We start from the raw sequence: 21,242 nt of genomic DNA, 5'->3' as shown, positions 1-21,242 counted from the left end.
TTAATGTTTACACATTACTGCTTCACGGCAGAAATAGGCGCCGTTGTGGTTCCCATAATCTAGCCGGTATCCTATGCAAAATAGCCTTCCACTGGCAAATTATTAATACATATATAAGCATAGTGTATCTAAATTCATAAACTCACTATTCAAAATATAAAATGATACACGCAAATCTTTATTCTGTACACAACACTCAATATGTATACTAATCCAAATTGCAATACTTTCAATTTGTGAGCAACACGTACAGTCGTGAGTAAAATTTATAAACAATGCAGTTAAAGTTTAAAGAAGACTGCGGAATGACTATTCACGTTCGAGCGAATTTAATCTTTATCGAATGGGCCATAAGAACAGTCGCGGCCGCTACGCCGAGTCGAGCGTGCGCATCGTCAGCAATACCGTAGCAGTAACGCGTAGACTCTACACCGAACGCTACGTTTTCGCTACGAAGCGTTATATAGATACTTGACTATCGTAATAAGTGATTCATAATATAAATGGTTATTTATACAGCATTGTGTGAGTGATTGTACTTTTAAATCTTACATAATCACAGAAGGTAAGGATTTCAATTAATTCGAAGTAATTAAAACTTTTAATCGTGTTAGAAACACTATATAGTTAATTAACATCGCTTTTATTTTTTTGTTATTTGAAATAGACAGATAGGTATGCCTTTGTGAAGTGTGTTAGTTATAAATTTAATTACTTATACCATGCAATAAATATTTTAACTTATTCTTAAGTGCGTTAGAATATGCCTAAAATATTCAAATGGTTATGATCATTTAAAGACCAAATATAACGAAACTAGTTTGACTCTAATGCTCAAATTCAATTTTATTTTTTAAAAATAGGTGTCATTGTTGCTACAGAATTGATATTGGGTCACATAAGATTCAGATTTAAAAAAAAAATATCAAGAAAGTCTTGACGATATTTTAATATTTTCGTAGGCGTATCATTAGTTTCTTTATCATTAATTTTTTCGACATTCAATCTTCACTTTTTTAACTAATAATTTTCATACCAATAAAAGACCTATGGCATTACAATTTTTAATAAACATGGCTGCATAATATACTTATGACTAGTAAAAATTATGAAATTTGGTGCAGTTTTTAGACTATAATGAAAAGAAAAAAACACGTCTCAATAGTAAGCCGAACTAAAAAGATGAAAATAATTTTAAAATATGTGAGTTCATTCAATGGCGTTATTATAATTATAAAATTTATTTTGTTTCGCTAAAGAGCTCTACATATAAGGCTCTATTTTTTGTTCAGCTTGCTATTAAGGCATGTTTCTTTTGTTTTTTAAACAGTAATTGAAAGTTGTACAATCCTGCACATATTATTTTAACTTGACTTTCTTATAGTATGGAACTAAATTGATAGTAGAAAGCCTAATTTATCTATGCTATAAAAAAAGGACAACTTTTTTTGGATTTTTTTTCTAACAACCGATTATAAGGTAATGAAGGGAGTGAAGCTAAACACAAAAGAACAAATTTATATAGAAAATTGTCCTTCCCCTTTTTTTCTGTTTATTTTTGTTCACCCGAATCTCTGGATTTATTGGACAGACCTTGATGAAAATCGTAGACTGTACTCGATCAAAATTAGTACACGGAGAAAAAAGTATTGTTTTTGTTTGCATGGTTACCTACCTACATTAAAAATAGGCATTCATACAAATGCTCCCATGTTTAGGTGAACGAAAGGCACAGCTAATACATAATGAGCTGCCCTGTTCTGTCCATAGAAAAAGATAATTGATAAATTGAATCGGTCATTTCCAAAACCACTTAAGTCACATCTCCAACATAATTTTTTGCTGAAAACTCCTTAAAGGGAGATGCGTATTCTTGGCTTAAACCACGTTAGTCAATACTGTCAATAATTTTCCCTCCTTATCAAATAATACAATGTGAAAGATGTTCTTTACATAAACAACATTAGAGGTTTTTACATCCACAACTAGATGCCCGCGGTAGTTTCATGGCAGCACATTAAAAAAAATTGGACCATTAAGTATTTATACCTTCCAACGGCTTCCCCAGTCAAAATAATAACAACATTAAATAAAACAGCATTTACAGTAAATTACTTTATTGGGGTTTATGATGGCTTTCACAGATTTGCGAAAGATTTTCAGTATTTTCCCATACGTGGTTGTTCGGACTTTTTAAGTCATAAAATAATATTTGTCTAAAGCCATCGAAAGTCGAATCAAAGTAATAAGTTAAAAAAAAAGATGTGTCGTAGGACACCAGGTAGGAACGAAGTTCCTTCGGCTAATGTAGAATCGACTCAATTTGTAAAAAAAAATCGTGTTCAATTTTATGTAGGTTTTCTTGATTTTTCTCTTAAATTTTGCAGATTAGTTTTTATTTAAGTACAGGAAAGTATTTAGGAAATTCAGTATTTTAGGAAATAATAAATTACGTAAAATAAAAAAAAAATCGTAATCCAAATTATAAATTAAAATAACAAAATATGTCTCTTTATTATTGTTTGACAACATAAAATTACATAGATATAGAAATAATTACAAAAAAGTTTATTTTTTTTAAATAAATAAAATAAAATAAAAAAATTGTCAATGACAAGATTGTCAACCCTGCTAAGATTTCTTGCACTCACATAATAAAGTCCATTAGAAAGAAAAAGGTATTATACACTACTCGCTTGTGTATACGACTGTCGCGCCTGCGCACGTCTCATTTAACAGTTTTATTCCACGGACTTTTTCTTACGGTTTTACAATCACATTATTTTCAGTTCAGTCCCGCAGCATAATCCCTATCTCCTCCAAGCCTGCCGTAAGGAACTTTCCAAAAAACATATTTTGAATGATCAGTGTATCTATTTACCGATTGTGGCGTAAATCATCACATTTTTTTTATGGAATAGGAGGAAACAAGCAAACGAGCGTACGGGTCACCTGTTGTTAAGTGATCACCGCCGCCCACAATCTCTTGCAACACCAGAGGAATCACAAGAGCGTTGCCGGTCTTTAAGGAAGGTGTACGCGCTTTTTTTGAAGGTACCCATGTCGTATCGTCCCGGAAACACCGCACAAGGAAGTTCATTTCACAGCTTTGTAGTACGTGGAAGAAAGCTCCTTGTAAACCGCACTGTGGAGGACCGCCACACATCCAGATGGTGGGGATGATATCCTAACTTGTGGCGTGTCGTGCGAAGGTGGAATCACATTCGGGATTGTTAATTTCGATTCGTGTTTAGCTAGGTGAGCCTTCGACGAGTGAGAAAGTCTTCTTTTTTTTCTTTCGTTTTTCTGCCTTAAAGCAATAATGTGCAAGCATTTGTGTTTCATTTTGATGGGTGCTGTAGCGAGTGAAATAACTAGGCTTTTGAGACTTAACATTTTACGTCTATTGTTCAGTCAAGAAACTTGTTTGGAATTGTAATAGGCATGGTACACTTACCATACACGAACGTCTTGCTTCTCTCTTCACATTTTCTCATTAACAAAGCAGCCTTTTAAATATATGAATATTTCTTTATGAATAATGAGAATAACTCACGAGAACCATTTTCCAATATATTTCGAACCGGGGAAATTGGGGCGTACCCTCAAGTCTTTGTTTAAAATCCACATTAAGCCTTAATTTGTGAATCTTTGCAGAGCTTGGTGTGAAATAGTCTAGTCGGTGTAGTTGTGACCATGAAGAGTCGCAAATAATATAATTAGCAATCTCATCGAGTTTTATAAAAAAAATTAACAAAAAAACAACAGATTTCAAAAATACTATTACAATTGAAGTGCCACAGGATTTGCTAAAAGATGTTTCCTCTAAAAATCACCTTAAACAAATTCTCACAAAACATTATCTCTCACTGTGCCCATGAAATGAATTTAATATAAGTTTATTTAATATTTAATTTATAATTTTAACTTTACTATGCCGTGTTAATTTACAAATACGAAAGAAGTTTAATGCTGTACATTAGGTTTAATAGTAGTTTTAGGTTAATAGTGTAAATTTAGTAGTATAGTTAGTATTATATTTATTATTGTTAGTACTATCTTTGCACGAGAGCTGCTGCCGACAAACTACTTACTTAGTTTGGCAGACTGTACTCATGAAATTTGTAAAGGCTACTGCAATAAATGAATAAAAAAAAAGTAATTTAAAAAGTATAGAATAATTGCGTATCCTTATACAATCTAATACTATTTACGATTATTCTTATTTTTGGAATCGGTGTCATCTCAATGTGGTGTAAAGAATTAAAAATTTGGTACAAAAATATTAATGTGCTTATGTCTATAAATATGATCTGCGCACCAACTTTGAGCTAAAGAACGAAGAATCCCTCCTAGATTGTGCTTTATCAGAAAATAAACAACCCGTACAGATTTCGCGCGAATTCAAAATAAAACTTTGTCCACAATCAATATTTTAAACATGGATAGGTTAAATATTTCAAATAATCTCAGTATTAGCAGATTCGCCTATGCGACATACAGTTCTTGTTACTAACCTCACCTAATTTCAGTTAGCGGCAATTTTATGCGGTAGAATTACTAGTAGATCAAAGTTATTCGCACTGCCCTAAAGCTTTATAACAAAAGAAATATAAAAATATAATGAATTGTGTTAAAATAATCTTGAACTGAAGAGTTTCCTTTATGCAAATAATCATTAAGATACATGTTAAAATAACTGTCTTATTATAAAATTTATAAAAGCAAAAACAAAGTTTAAGTTAAAATTATTTGTACTGATCACTATTAGACGGCTTCTTATTATGTGACGTTTTATAAAATAACGCTATCGAATTATAATATTCATCTATTAAATTCTCTTATATTTTTTTTCTTTAGATAAAGAGTCCTCTTTATAACGCTGAATTTTTCTAAATATTCAACTTATTATGCCATTTCATAATGCATGTTTTATCTCATTATTAACGAAGCGACGCGGACGCCGGCAGTACATTAAATTTCCATCGCTAAGTAGATTCATGCATAATTAACATGCGTGAGTCAGTGTTATTTTAAAGAGAAGAATGTTTTGCCCACATACAACAGACAATTATATCTACATCTATACACATATATATATATATATATATGTGTAAAAATTATATATATATATATATATATATAATTTTTATTATTCGAGAACGGCTGGACAGATTTGGCTAATTTTGGTTTTGAATTATTTGTGGAAGTCCAGAGAAGGTTTAAAAGGTGAATAAATATGAAAATGCTCGGAATAAAATTAAAAACAACAATTTTTTTTTCGCTCAGGATTCTTAAAAACCTAACATTTCGATTGGAAATTAAAAATACAAGATTTAAAGAATAATTAGCCCAGAAATTTCACAACACGCACTTCTGCTTGCAGGCATAAAAAGATGCCATAACGGTACTCATTTCACCATCATCCGATCAATGAAGTATCTGCCTGTTAAAATGGTTCTTTCAATAGCATCAAACCTTTCAATCGCTTGTATTATATAAAGAGGTGTAAACTTTATGAAGTGACTGTTTATAATGTGAAAATAACAGCGGTTTTATTATCATGTCAAAGAACATATATAATATGTAAATTATAAGTACAAAATCCAATGTAACTCAAGTCCATTTACGGCCATTTTCAATAACCTTTCTATCATTAGTATAACTTACTAGAGGTAGACAAATCTATCCTTTTACGCTTGCTTACATTTCAATAACCTATTGACAGATAGCGTTGGAAATAACTATGGCATAAGATTATTCATTAAACGGTGACAGCAAGGTATCCGTAAGTTAAACTCAGGAAAGATAGGTTATTGAAAACGGCCGATATATAGCATAGATAGCATGTTTTTCAAACAAACGACCATCACAAAACTTTAAAACTGTGCTTCTTTTTTTTATATATTAGCGGGCAAACATCCAAGAGGCTCCCGTTATGGAAAGTGGTGATGCAACCGCGCATGGAAAGTCGCAAAACCAGAGGGCATTTAGATGAAATTCGAATATTATATAAAAATGACTCAAAAAAAGAGAAAAAAATAATATACAATATAATATGTTTTTAAAGTGGTAACCCTCACTTATGGGATTATAAACAAATAAAATTAGAAAAACAAAATTTTATGAACGATGCCACAACCTGAGAGTTGAACAATGCAAACAAGATTTTATAACGAGACGTTACTCGAACGGTTGGCTCAGTGGGTTAGAGCACCAGCACGGAACACCGGAAGTCGTGGGTTCGAGTCGCGCATCGTTAATAAAATTTTGTTTTTCAAATATTATTTGTGTATTTATCCCAGAAGTGAGGGTTATCTCTTTATAAACACAACATATTGTTTAGAATTACAAGAGCGACAACTCAAGTCAATTTCCTAATTTCCAAATATTGGGGTTGAGTAGGTTATCAACTGTAAAGTAGATCCTGTAGATTAAGCCACAACCTGAGAGTTGAACAAATCAAACAAGATTTTAAAACGAGACGTTACTCGAACGGTTGGCTCAGTTGATTAGAGCACCGGCACGGAACGCCGGAGGTCGTGGGTTCGAGGCCCGCGTCGTTCATAAATTTTGTTTTTCAAATTTTATTTGTGTAAAAAAAATATTTTAATGTAGGAACGCGTTATTCATAATTAGAATCACGTTTTATGGGTAGCTTGAATAACTGTAACAAAGTTGTTAAGTAACGCTGAAGGTGGTGACAGGATAGCAATCTGCAGATAGCGACAGAATAACAAGATCGTTAACTAATTACACAGATTTTGGCGCGCAGGCAACTACCACTCGACTTATACTAGTTATTTATGTAACTGTTGTGTAATAAGGGGTATTAAACCACAAATGTAGGTTTATCACACGAGGCGAATCCGAATGATAATAGTATCACATGAGTGTCTTAATACCTAATTATCAATAGTTGCCTACAAGACTTTATCTACACCCATAATATGAATACTCTATAAAAGACCCTGAAACAGTTAGCTTATTGCTAACATTAAAAAAGCCAGTACTAGTAACCATTACATCATCCAAAGGCGTGTTGTAATGTTGTACTGAATTTCATTACAACACTCGTTTGGATGATGTAATGGTTACTAGGACATTGGGTGTTTTAATGTTGGCAATAAGCTAACTGGTTTAGTATCTTTAATAGAGGATTTAATGCATGGGTGTAGATAAAATATATTATACAGTATTTGTAATCGCAAACCAATTTCAAGATTTTGTATGTTGGCCATGCAGCTTAAAAAGTAATAAAAGTTCTAAATAAAATTTCCAACAGCTGGCCTGGTAGTAAGATCAAGTATTAAGCGGGAGCTTATGAACTTATGAACATGAAAATGTTATGAACGCATAATAATCTCTATTGTTACATCTTTTTATCCTTTCTTATTGTGAACATAGTTAATTTAATGGTTCGACTGCTAATCGTGACGTGAGTTGATAATAAATAATAATCGATAATCGAGTTTAATAAGTAATTATGTTGCCGTACAAAATTATACAGTCGTCTTATATCATATTTAAATATATATTTTCAAATCATACTCATTCTTATAATTTCAACTGGTATAATTATTGTTGTTAAAATTACCATAACTCATTTAAGTGAGACATGGTCAAAATATTTAATTTTTTTGATGAGAAATAACTTTCATACAAATTGTCTCTCCCCAAACTAAGCGAAGCTATGGGTGCCAAAAAACATGTTTAATACAATACACATCCTTGTCTACTTCAGTTGATGCTGTGGCTATTGCTTCGACTACTGAAGGCAGTAGTTATAAATATGTCAGACTCAGTGAGTCTTACATCTTTGTGCCTTTTGATGTCGAGACACTCGACCCGTGGGGCCCAGAGGCGCGGATAATGTACAAAGTATCTCAATCCACTCGCCTCAACAGAGCTACTGGAAACCCGAGTGCTGACTATTTTGGCCACTGGATCAGGCTATCTATCCAACGTTTATTTATTCATATCGAGTATTTTATTTATTCAAGTTGAACGAAAAATGACGCGCACGAAAGAACTGAAACTTTGTGTCACTATTGGTGGACACGGGTGCACAAAACATACAATACTTTCGTGAACTCACTCGCCCTGATGAAGGAGCTCCGAATAGTCTGAAACTAATCGATATCGACACTAATAAAACCGTGAGTAAAGCCGTGATAAATTAATAAATTTAATAATGTCTCGAGAAAGTAATTTAATATCAAGTATTAGTTAGTAATGGTATAATAATTCTTAATAAATACAAATAAATATCCATTACTTATATTTAAAAATTTTGCACTACCGCGATTTGAACTTGGACCCTCAGCTTAGAGGTCAGCGTTATTAAACGCTAGGTTTTCGTCTAAATTATTAAGATAATCATTGCCAACAACAATGATTTATTGAGAGCAAATTTTAAGTAGTATCACCTATCTAAACAGCGATAGCTCTGCGCACATTACCCGAGCCTTAAGATGGGCTTTATCTTGGGTGGGGTATGTACATAACTTATGGCAAAAATAGTCATGCTCATACAGTTATTGAAGTGGAAACTTCTCTAGCACTCGCTGAACACTTCAAAACAATTTAAAATCACTTTATTCATCAAGGTCAAGGAAATGACACTCACGAATACACAACTTTACATAAATATATGTAAAGTGAATCAACAAGAATTTATAGTTTTGAGTTTTAATTTGGGGATTATTGGATCCCAGGTGTTAGATAATTTTAGCCCATCTATCTAACACCTGGGATCCAATCTCCAAATTAACACCCACAACTACACAATATACCAACAAAAAAAGTGGAAACTGTTCGTTAATTTTGCCAAAAAATCATCTGTCTACAGCAAATACCACCTCCAGGGAAATAACTGGAGATATACTTCAAAATGATAACTATGACGAATACTATATCGAGTCCTGTCAATCGCAGTCCTCCTGTAAACATGCTCTGCAAAGACCACGAAATGTCGGGTTAAATAAATGAATTATAAACAAAAATAACCTTTATGCAAATACCTTATGTTTTAAAAGATACAGTTACAATTACATGCTTGATAATCCGCTGTTTTACTTAAATGAGTAACACTCGTTTATCAAGGGCAATTATTATTTATGAATATTAGACGCTGTACACAAATAAAATTTGAAACCAAAATTTTATGAACGATGCGGGACTCAAACCCACGACCTCTCGCGTTCCGTGCGAGTGCTCTGCCAACTGAGCTAACCGTTCGAGTGACGTATCGTCATAAAATCTTATTTTCAACTCTCAGGGGGTTCGAGTTCGTTCATAAAATTTTGTTTTCAATTTTTATTTGAACATTAATCTCAGAAGTGAGGGTTGTCACTTCAAAAACATAAAAAATTGATTAGACGTTTATATTTCGTTTTACTGTCGTAGAAATCTTTGGGCAAGGCCTATGTCCAGCAGTAGACGTCTTCCGGCTGATGATGATGATGAGACGCTTTATATGGTCGGCAGCGCTCCTGTGATTGATCTGAGATAGTATAGGGCGATAACATATTATTACGTGACCCATATGTAAACACGTTTAACCTTCTCTTATAAAAAACAAATTTGGTCTCCTGGAGAGACAAAGGGAACGCGACCATTCAGATCAAAACTGACAAACAAAATTAAATAAAACTACATTACAATGCAATTAATATGTATAATCTATTACGATAATTGCACCATTTATATTCAATGACGTTGAAAATATAGAAGAACAATGCAGGCGGCATTTAAGATTTGCACAAAAAGAAAATTGCCTCTCGTATTTCCTCCGTTATTACTTCAATACGGCCGAGGAAAAAGACGACAATGATAATTATCTCTCTGGTAGCTTTGTACTATGAATCGCTAAGGAGTTTGTCTGAAATTATCTCGAGACGTTGTTTGACTCAACAAAATAAATGAGATTTTACAAAAGCTCTACTTTAAGATATTTCTCGTTTTTATAATTGGCTCAAAAAACTTAATGAATAACAATTTGGTTTGTAAGCCTGTCTATCGTACACCTACAACAGTTTTTCAGGAAGGAAAACATTTCTATTGATATTCGTAATAAAAGTTAAAAAAAAACATTAATGCTAAAAAAATATGTCACACATTAGGGATGTAATATCCCTATAAATAATATAAATGTGAATGTAAATTTGTTTGTTACGCTTTTAAGCCGGAGCCTACTGGACCTATTTTGATGAAATTTCTATGAAGCGATAGACTAGAGCTTGGGATAGGACATAGGCTACATTTTAACCCAAATCATGATTCCCGCGCGATTTGTGAAAATTGGAATTCACACACAAATTCAGGTTTAGTTTTCCATAGCAATCTTGCTAGAAATAAGATTCATATAATCTGTTGGTAACGGGAGCGAAAACGGGAACCGAAACTGAAATATGACATGAGATAATCTTCAATTCCAAACTTGCATATTATTTTTAAAATACCCTTATCTAACTGACGAAGTCGCAGGCATCATCAAGTAATATTAAGTATAAATAATATATCAATATGTACCAAACAGGTATTCACGCAAACTAATAGTGGTGATTTTTCCATGTAAAAATCGCTCAACGCACCTTACAATGTTTAAAGTAGAAAATGCTTCCAGGAAAATACGAAGTAATTAAAGTAGAAATAATTACAGTACATTTATACAGTATTATTCAGCATAACAATTTAACATGCAAGTCACGCAAATATGACATGAACTAGTTTTAGAGAATGTTTAAATGTGGTATTCGTGTGGCTTATTTAAATATAGCACAATGTCGGATATATAGAGATGATTCTATTAAAACGTGTAGTCCCAGCTATCAAGGGGTAGACAGCGTAACTAAACTTACATATAAACTTAACAAGTATTAAGCCCGACCGAGTTATTAGACTCTTAACTTTACCGCTAGATTGGTGTACTTCAGTTATTTTCACAGCATCATGACGTACGGTATTTTACTATGGGGTCATGCTGCTGACATTGACATAGTGTTTGCTCTGCAAAAGAGAGCTGTTCGTGCTATATATCAGCTTGGTTATAGACAGTCTCTCAAAGAAAAAATTAAATAAATAAATATTATAACTGTTCATGGTCAGTACATTTATGAAAACTTAATAAACGTTCACAAAAATCGTCACCTTTTTGCTCTTAATAGTGATTTTCATTATTATAACACTAGAAATAAGGGATTGCTTGTAACTAATTCTAGTAGGCTTTATAAGATACATAATAGCTTTAAGGGTAAATGTATACACTTTTATAATAAAGTCCCAGCCACTGTTCAGATATTATCTATAAATAAATTTAAATGTCTTATAAAAAAATGCCTCTCTCGTAAATCCTTTTACTCTACAGCTGAATATCTAAGTGATCGGACAGCCTGGGACTAGATTATGATTATTTTATAGCAATAGCAATGAAAGTACAATATTGTATATTTATATTAAAAAGAGCGCAAAAAAAGAATGCTGGAAGAGTTTCTTGCGCCGCTTCTACTCTCTCAGAGCGCCATTTGTTTCCGAGCGGTAATAGTGTCTAGTATATAAGAAATGACATCAAAAAGAATTCTAAAGGAACCAATTTTGAGAAAATAAATGCCTTTTATGCCTTTTTAACTCGTATCATGAACGATGCGGGACTCAAGCCCGCACCTTTCCGGTTCCATCCGAGCGCTCTTATCAACTGAGCCACCCGTCCGAGTGACGCATGGATCGTAAATCTGGCAAATCTCAGGTTCTGTAGAAATTTTTGTATATTAAATACGAGAAATGAGGGATATCATTTAAAAATAACGAACTGTTCTTTGACTATGTATTATTCAAATGGGACTGAATCAAAAAAGAATCCAAGCACAACTCGTACTTGAATTCTTTTTCAAACGACGAAACGGAAACAACGAATATCATGATAATATAATGATACGGCCACACTACCTTACTCACCTGTTCCTGGTAAAATAATGGTAGAAATTACCGTTGAAATTTCATTGTAGAAGTCACACTAGAGTTGATTAAGACTGAAATTACTGCCATAAATCGTGGCAACACCAAGGAAATGCTTTAATTATTCCTATAAACATTGCCATATCACAATAGTGTGGCCGTAACACTATTGTACCTACTTTTTATAGACAATCTAGTATTCTGGTATTTTACGAATAATTTAGAATTATTAAAACGGGTACTGGCCAAACAATTTGTTATTATTTAAATTTGTTTTTGGGACCTACTAGTGAACAATTTCTGATTCGATTCTGGCGCTAGCCGGCCGCTGCCGCGGCACGCTACACTCGGCTCGTGCGTTGTAATTAACAGTGTAAATTTGCTTTTGGGACCTACTAGTCAACAAAGGCCGATTCAATTAGATAATAATTAGTTAATTACACTAATGCATAACTAAAAATAATGACTATACAAGAAACAGACCAATCAGCGACGGCCTCATAAGCTAACGATCAGTATTATAATGTCACTAAAACCAGGCCGTTAAATTGTAAGAAAGAAAGTCGATTGGCAGTCTACCGGTAAATTATACTATCACTAGCGAAATTATAATATCCGTACAAATAATCACTTTGCATTTTATATTGGTACTTTTTTTGGCATGTTTTAAACTCCGACACCGCATTTTATATTATGTTCGATAAAGTGAAAGAATTGACACGCGTTAAGAACTTTGTGTCTTGCAAGCTTCTGGAAGCCAAAGAAATCGCAGCGCGACCTTATTTTAATAGAGACAAGTGTTGGGCTCAGCCACCTATTTGGAAACCCGTGTTGTTAAACGCATAATCGTGAGTGAGGCCGTGCTAATAATTAACGTGTATAAGCACCGTCAATCATCAGCGCAGAAGTGCAAATATTATTACATATACAGCATATTATAACACAACTCTGTCAAAATTGCAACATTGCCGCATTATTGTATATTTGTAATACTAAGATACAGCAAGTTGACAGACAGACAGACTACAAAATTATATCAACCTGATAACCTCCTTCATTTTTAATTTGGCTTAAAATAAACAAGTTACAACTGGATGACGCAGTAAATTTGGAAATAATGGACAGTAAATATTTTATAACTGCTAGATAACCTAAAAAGCACAAATAAATTATTAGTTAAGTCATAACACAATGTAAATAAATGTCTTTATTATTATTATCAACATGAATCCGGCCTGAGAAGATACCAAAACAATGGCGTCAATTTATAAGTTGACTCAATATTGCAAATATTAATAACCAGTGAAAGAGACTTTCATTAATAAACAATGATTAAACTTCTCAATTAACAACGAACTTAATTCATCTAATGAAGTCTGTTATTGATATTTATTGTGTATCATCCAAATAAGGGCTCGGGCAATACGAAATTAATTTTAGTCATGTTTTATGACATCATAGTTTGTACTGGATTTGACGAGGATATTATACGAGTTGTATGTCAGAATATATTTGTTGGGACTAATATCTAATATATTTATTATGTCTCAAAGGTTTTTACTGTCTATTTATTTTATATATTTATTTATTATAAGCAAACAGTTTCTTCTTGAACTTATAAAATGTCATTTAAAACGGCTTACACAGTTTGTCTACAAAATCGAGCGAGTGTCATACAATAATAAATCCTAAAACTAATCTTACAACTGTGTCTGCAACAATCATTAATTCTTCAATTGTTTTTTTTTTATTTATTTTTGTTTGTTTCCCGTTGGGTGCCCTTTGACAGAGTATATTATAGCAGAAATGGTAGTATTTTCTTTAAAGTTTTATTGCCAAAGTAATGTGCTTCAAGTTTGCTTGTTGTCGTCGAACGGGTGCCATGATTATGACTAATTAAGTATGGGCTACAAGATGGACCGACGATCTGGTCAAGATCGCCAGAATACGATGGTTGTGAGCAGGGCACCTTAAAATTAATGATGAATAACCAAAAGACCAATCGTCGTGGAGATCTTTGGGGGAGGCTTTTGTCCAGCAGTGAACGTCTTCCGGCTGATGATGATGATAATGATGACGAAGGATGGGCTATGATCTTGATCGCTACGGTTATTTAATGCTAATAGATATTTGTGATTTTTACTTTTTTATCTTTTCTAACTCAACGCCTTATTACTGCATCGAATTTAATTATTCAAACACCACTTTGAAGCTAATATTTGCTGCTATTCACCAAAACTAGACACTTAATTCAAAATTATAGTAAAAAACAGTGCATGTTATTGTTGACAGACTCGGTTAAACATATCATATGGCAAAAATGCTCCAATTTATTCAAAAAGTACGTGACTTACAATGTAAATAAACCAATTTCTCCAAATGGCCATCGTTTTAAAAATCTTGTCAGTTACAGTATTTTGGAAAGAACAGAAGAGAAACGGCTCGCCCCACGTCACCGACACGAGCAGTATGTGACACTACTGATCGACATAGTATGACTGTTATTATTAGCCACTTATACTAAATAACGCAATCGATAGATCTTAACGAAAGCTGACGATTGAAATGTAAACAAGCGAAGCTTTTCTAAATCAAACTATACTTACAAACATCTATCAAGGGAATTATGTAACCCAGCGTAAATACTCCAAAATAGATGTGAACTATTTCGATATATTGGAGTTTCACGTAACACGGCTGTATTTTTATATTTTTGAGGTGAAAGCTTCTTTAGCATTATTGTGATTTGAAAGTCGAAGAAAAGAAAAAGCGAGACAGTAAAAATAGACAAACCCATAAATTCATAAGATTTAACGTGGGAGAAAATGAGAAAGGAAGAATTATACAGTGTTTTGGTACCAGGCGAACATAGTTGAAGAAGAGATTGTCTTATGAATGACGCGAGTACACCTTAATATATTCTGACACCATGTGCATGACGTATTACTACATAGACACCAGAAGAACATAAATATGGTAGCGGTGATAGTCATATCTTTTATAGCGGTTGAAATCATGTGTCGTCCTAGCAACATGTACCAGGACTTTATGAACTTACGAATTAATTTATCCCACGGCTATTTTCGCTAAAATATCACGCTGTATAATTATTTAAAATAATAATGGTAAGAATTATCTTCGTCAAGTCTAGAACGAAGAATCCGTCTAAAAATCGGCTTCTTCAATATTAATGTTATATAAATATTGGCACAATAGCATTGTCTAAAGTTGGCGAGACCGACAAAGACGAAACATGCTTATACAAAAGAAGTATTTTTCGGTCAAGATAGCTCTAAACTTGCTCTAGAAACTTGGCGATATCTGGCGTAAAATCTTTTCAGTAGAGTGTCTGCAAAGGGTAGCGAAGATCTTGATTAGCCTTCAAAGCTTTTCCACACAATGTATTTTATTGTCTTGTTGAGTACACTATTCAGCACATAAACTTTGCTATCAAAGTTCTACGAAATAATACAACAAAGATAAAGTTATATTTACTACGAGTTTCCAACATCTTAAAGAAAGAATGAAAACTTATTCGATGTTTTTTATCCGTTTCTATCTATGTCAGGACCTCTTTTTCTCACAATAACGAGTTAAAATTACCATCAAATACGTGAAATACTTGATCTTTTTAAACTGGATACTGTGTAAAAATGATAAGATCTCATTATTATTAGTCAAGTTTCTGAGTTATGGTAAGACTAGGTCTAAAACTATGGTTTACTTTGCTCAATTTGCGTGCAAAAACTAAAGAAGTCATGGCGTTTTAAGGTGATAAATAGAATGGGTGCCTGTGTAGTAAAAGCGAGGGTTTCTAAAATAGTTGATTGAATTTGACATTCAATTCAGTAAACAAGCAAATAGAGCAAGGAAAGCATTAGTTTCATATGAGTAGACAATAAGAAGTATAATTATGATTTTTAATAAAATAGTAAATATATAATACACACATGTACGCCCTTTTCCCGTCGGGGTAGGCTGAGACAACAAAACGCCACTTGCTTCTATCCTTACAAACATTTCATTACTCTTTTCGTACATGCTCGCTGGTGCCGGGTGCTTGGGACCTATCCTTTTTTCAAAACGTCCTCAATTTGATCGACGAATGTCCTACGATGTCTCCCGCGATCGACTTGCCCCCACATTGTTATTAAAGAAGTAAAGTTAGAAAAAAAATTTACTTTTCGCATACAGTTCCGTTTTTCGATGGACTTATGATTTTGAGTTCTTAATTCAGCTCGGTTTTAACGCGTGTGTCAATACAGAAAGCAATAATGTAGGAGCAATGATATTTAAAAGTATAGATAGGTTACGTAGACAACATTCGGTGTTTGATACACTAACGCACACATGAATAATTTAACATTGCAATAGCATACTACATTACAATTACACGTCAAAGAAGGATAGTAAATGCAATTATCGCAAGCGAAAAAGAGATAACTCTAATGTGCTAATTGTTTCGTATTTGTATAGAGAAAATACAGTTAATTCATCAGATATGATTTTTTACCGTACACCGTGATTTATGCCTAAATTACGATTCATTCATGAGTTCATGTAGTAAAAGCTATAAAGTAGTAAAACTGCATTGAAATTAGGTAGATAATGTGTCATTGATTTTAAAAAAAAATAATTTAATATTAATTATAATATATAGCCATATTGATGATATTACATTCACTGCAACAATGACTTGTTTACATCATTTCCTAAAATATTCTACTCGATCATCCCGCAACAGACAGCATCAATATTTTCTCATTTCTGTACGTTAATCTATGATCGGCTTGGTGGCGATCGGCGTTGTCATGGCAACATATTTATTTTGTTAATTAATAATGAAATCAAATAAAATGTTATAATTCATGATTACTTAACTGTGGTATGTAATTCTATGATTTTTTTTTACTTTCGTATTTAGTGTATCTAGTGTCATTTTAATGTTGTACCTATATCAAATTGTAAGCAATTCTGTCAACAACAAACGCGTGTGTACTGTTTTCGTATCGAGAGAGCGACTACGGCCAAAGGAACCAATTGACTCTAATTAGGCGATTGATTTTCGGCGTGCTAGTAACATATCTACCTCTTTTAATACTGTAATATCATTGTGTAGGAGTGGGAAAGCATACCAAGCGACGCCACTTTATACTCTTTTCTCTATTGACTAGGCTTTTTCTAAAGACTTTGATTTATCTAGATTAATAAGTAAATTTGAAATTAAAAACCAACACTTGAATTAATAATAAAAAGGAATTCCCTGATCATTAAATTATTTTCTTTTCGAAATTTTATTGAATTAGGCGTTTTTTGCGGAAATCCATTAATTAGCAGAATTTATACGCAAGAAGACTTTCAACAATTGGATATTTTATCAACTATTGTGTTTACTACTTACCCGTTTTGTTGTATTCTATTCCTTCTATTGTTGCTTTGTGGAAGTGCCATCATAATTATTAAGCCAATATTAACTTGAGACTGGTCACCAAAGAAACTGTATTTGTTTCAAGTGTTGATGGATGTTCTAAATTAAATGGTAATGACTGGTGTTTATATACATTTTTTTTTAAATAAACAGACACACACATATGGGTCTAGCCGTAGGCACAATGAAACATTTTAAGAAAGTAGGAAGTGGGCTTTTAGGGGTTATACAATTCTAGGAGAATACATTAAAAGGCAATTTTATAGTATTATATTAAGGTCCAGATTGTCCTCATCTAGTTCATTGTAATAGAAAGAGTTATCTTAATGCTTTGCTTAGCCAAAAATACTGGGGTACTAACCTTGAATTACGAAAACTATTGTTTTTAAGCGTTTTCAGTTTGAGTTTATGATAAAGATTTCCTTTGGAAAATGTTTGGAAAATTCCTTTTGGGAATAGTGGAGGGATGCTAAATGTGAGACTGACTTAGCTCATTCATCTGCACTTTCATTCCTCAGAATACCCAAATATTTTTGGAGGCAAAGCTATAATAATGTTAAAAGTGAGGTCATAGAATACTTTGAATGACATGCGTATGTCGGTTATATTTATTCAACCAAAACAAATCTTATGACTATATTCACAATACTATGATGACATTAAATTAAATCTATCATTACGTGCAAGCGTACCAAGAATACTGGTAGCATTTCCACGTTAGATAGCTAGGCTGATCCGTTGAAAGAAATAGCTGCCAGCGCTTGGGTTTCCAGTAGCCTTATTGAGGCGCGTTGATAATACTTTGTACATTCTTCGCGCCTCTGGGCTCACAGGCCAAGTGTCTCTACACCAAACGGCACAAAGATGTAAGACTAATAGAAGAAGAGCAGAAGATATATAATATAAGAATATCGACAGTTATATTAATATAATTATATTACACAGAATTCATGAGGCAACTCCAACTTGACTGAGAGGGACTTTAGAAGCATCGGTAATAATCTTATACGAATTTTGGAAATTTGAGAGCATTATATGAGAGAAGGTTTTATTAGCTTGTATTCTATTGAATTTCTATTTCTATTGTATTCTTATCAATGCCAAAATCTAAAATTATTGAGGGTTGGAATGCTAGTGCGGTAAAAGGCATTAAGAGTAAAGGCAATTTGGGGGTTTCGCAGAGAGGGTTTGAAAGGTATAATATGCATTTATTTTCACAAAATTAATTCCTTTTTGAATTTTGTTTGACGTCAGTTCAAACACTATCAGCGTTTTTTAAAATAAATGGTGCTCTGAGCGAGAAGAAATGACGGAAGTAACTCTCTCAGCATTATTATTTTCGCTCTTTTTTAATAAAATATAATATACAATATTGTACTGTCATTGCAATTGCTATAAAATAATAATTATCTAGTCCCAGGCTATCCGATCACTTACATATTCAGCTGTGGAGTAGTAAGATTTACGACAGAGCCATTTTTGAATGCCTGAACAGCGAGTGGGACTTTATTATAAAAGTGTATACATTTATCCTTAACGTTATTATGTATCTTATGAAGCCTACTAGACTTTTGTCAGTCATAATATTTATTTCCTTGAGGTAAAGTAGTAGTTCGGGACCACAAAGTAGACAAGAACTATTATGGTTAAATATAGTATTGGCGCTGTGTAGAGTGATTATTTATTTTAATATTTGGAGCAAAATACGAAATGTTTTCAAAATTCAAGTGACATATTTCGTATTACTTTGTGTAAGGGAGATAGGGATATAAAATTAACGGATTGACTGACATCTGTTATCATGTGAAATTAATGGCAGAGAAATGTCAGTCACCATATTTATCTTTGTATTTTATCGTATTTTAAAATCTTCTTGAACAATTACTATAAAATTCAATTTAATTAATTACATTAATTTAACACTAATTTTTCCTACTTAAAAGAAGATTCAAGGCGTTAGAAATTTTTTTTCACGCACAGTCTTTCATTGTAAAGGTGGATTAAACTTCGTAAAAACGCTGAGAATGAATTCAAGTATGTAAATCATCTGTCTTCAAAGTTTTGTAATAGCAATGAATTTCTAACTTAGCCCGTTCGAGAGTTGAACTTCAGAACTTTCAAATGCTGCATCTAATTCATTTTACAGGCTGTATATCAAAGTTTTACACTTTGGTTATTAAAAAAGTTACTTATTGAAATTTTAGGGTTATCTGCTCATAAAATAATGAATATTTAGAAAATTTAAATAAATGTTCTTTAGCACACATGCAATAACTTTGAATTCTATTTCGATTGGTTGGATCCCAAGTGGTCGAGTACTTGTGTGAAATTGGAAAGACAATTATATTTAGGGACTGTGAAAATATTATCTATCATTTTGGAATAATAACTCATAGCTTAGGTAAATATCTACTTTATTATGTTGAGAGACCTAAATTTTAAATAAAGAAAAAATGTTGTTTTATTATATTACTTGGCAACCTGCCAAGTCGAACAAAAAAGGTAGCATGCCATTTTTGAAATCCTATAACTTCGTTGTGGATAAAATAAATTGTTGTTGTTTGGTGCGATGGCGAACTAAATCTTTTAATTTAAAACATAAATTATTTTAAAATATTTTCAATATTGATATGATCACTATAAAATTTTGTTAGGTTAGCTATTTATATAATGACTTAACGTAGGACACAAGTAGGGAATAAATAAATTGACCGACTTGGTATTACACGAATCTCACAACTTTTTGCGGTAGAAGAAGTAGGTTGCATAACTTGGTTATTTTTACAATTTATGTTTTTAATGGTTAAATATATTATTTTGGAAATAAATTGCACAATAATATATCATTGTTCTAGATTATTATTTATTATCCGTAAAGGTATTATTTTGTGAGACTCAGTTTGGTACTGAACGCGAAACACTTAAGAAGAACCAATAACAACTTTATAACCGCATATTCGGCATTATATTGGAAGATTTTGATTTTTAAACCATTGCATTAAATGTACTCTCAATATACAATTTATCGTCAGCACGTAGGTCATATCCCGAGACGCAGCAACAGGTTTCCAAGCTAGTAGCAGGGCCTATTCCTTGCTTTAATTCTGAATCACCTTGATGAATGAAGGACTTATGTTAGGTCCAAAACTAGTGTGGACTTTTTTGTCTACCAAGAGGGACAGAGCGTTTGAGTCATAGTGAGAAAGGGCACCCGTAGTATGAAGCACATCGCACCGCTATTAAGTAGAACATCTTCCCTACTAGCGTTGTATCCTTCAGGTTAAGTGCGCGGCCGCAAGTTAGTAGAACGTATCTTCCCTACTAGCGTTGTATCGTGTAGGTTTAGTGCGCGGCCGCTAGTAAGTAGGAAATCTTCTCTGCAAGTGTTGCATCGTCCAGGGTTCGTTTAATTTCATTCATTTTCATTTTATTTTCATCTATATTAAGAGAACAGATGAGTATTTAGAGAACAGATTAATATAAATAATAACGAGATTTAAAAATCAATTTGCCAAAGAAGTTTCACTTCTAACATGTGTACTTTGTACGCATGCCTTTTTTTTAATTACATCTAACGGTACCTTTAATTTAATTTGACGGTTTTGTAAGTAATCGTATGCAAACTTGAAATAAATCAGCATTACACACACGACAGACTTATCGATGACTGATGATTCGGAACTTATCAGTATTCCGATAGTCCCCAGTGCAATTAATTAGTATTCTAACGGCCGTAAAAACAATGCTTAATTGAGTGTGACCGAGGCACGCTCGGCATCCTTTCATTTAAATGATAAATAGCGACGCAGTCATTGATGTGGTTTGAGTTATTGCTCATAAATCATAGATCTTAGAATGT

The 21,242-nt window shown here is 32.9% G+C and overlaps 1 protein-coding gene across 1 annotated transcript in view; it reads left to right on the top strand.

The window, feature by feature from the left end:
* Positions 1-384: 384 nt before the first annotated feature.
* The window catches only part of LOC126970806 (head-specific guanylate cyclase), an 87,160-nt gene continuing 66,302 nt past the window's right edge, over positions 385-21,242 (top strand). The window contains exon 1 of the mRNA XM_050816927.1: positions 385-565. The gene's annotated coding sequence lies outside the window, so the exon portion shown is untranslated. The remainder of the gene's footprint in view (positions 566-21,242) is intronic.

This window comes from Leptidea sinapis, chromosome 22, assembly GCF_905404315.1.
Source record: "Leptidea sinapis chromosome 22, ilLepSina1.1, whole genome shotgun sequence".
NCBI lineage: Eukaryota > Metazoa > Arthropoda > Insecta > Lepidoptera > Pieridae > Leptidea > Leptidea sinapis.
The sequence above is the reverse complement of the archived record's forward strand: the minus strand, read 5'-3'. Positions and strand labels throughout refer to the sequence as shown.